This window comes from Pseudopodoces humilis, chromosome 4, assembly GCF_049639895.1.
Source record: "Pseudopodoces humilis isolate 2021_Gansu_Grassland_sample_001 chromosome 4, ASM4963989v1, whole genome shotgun sequence".
NCBI lineage: Eukaryota > Metazoa > Chordata > Aves > Passeriformes > Paridae > Pseudopodoces > Pseudopodoces humilis.
In genome coordinates this window covers 62,961,747-62,962,199 of record NC_142203.1, presented here as the reverse complement: position 1 = coordinate 62,962,199, position 453 = coordinate 62,961,747, and positions in this window count along the sequence as shown.

The window sequence follows — 453 nt, the reverse complement described above, 5'->3', positions numbered from 1 at the left end:
AAGGAAGGAAGGAAGGAAGGAAGGAAGTGGCGGAAGGAAGGAAGGAAGGAAGGAAGGAAGGAAGGAAGTGGCGGAAGGAAGTGGCGGAAGGAAGGAAGGAAGGAAGGAAGGAAGGAAGGAAGGAAGTGGCGGAAGGAAGGAAGGAAGGAAGGAAGTGGCGGAAGGAAGGAAGGAAGGAAGGAAGGAAGGAAGGAAGGAAGGAAGGAAGGAAGGAAGGAAGGAAGGAAGGAAGGAAGGAAGGAAGGAAGGAAGGAAGTGGCGGAAGGAAGTGGCGGAAGGAAGGAAGGAAGGAAGGAAGGAAGGAAGGAAGGAAGGAAGGAAGGAAGGAAGGAAGGAAGGAAGTGGCGGAAGGAAGGAAGTGGCGGAAGGAAGGAAGTGGCGGAAGGAAGGAAGTGGCGGAAGGAAGGAAGTGGCGGAAAGAAGGAAGGAAGGAAGGAAGGAAGGAAGGAAGGA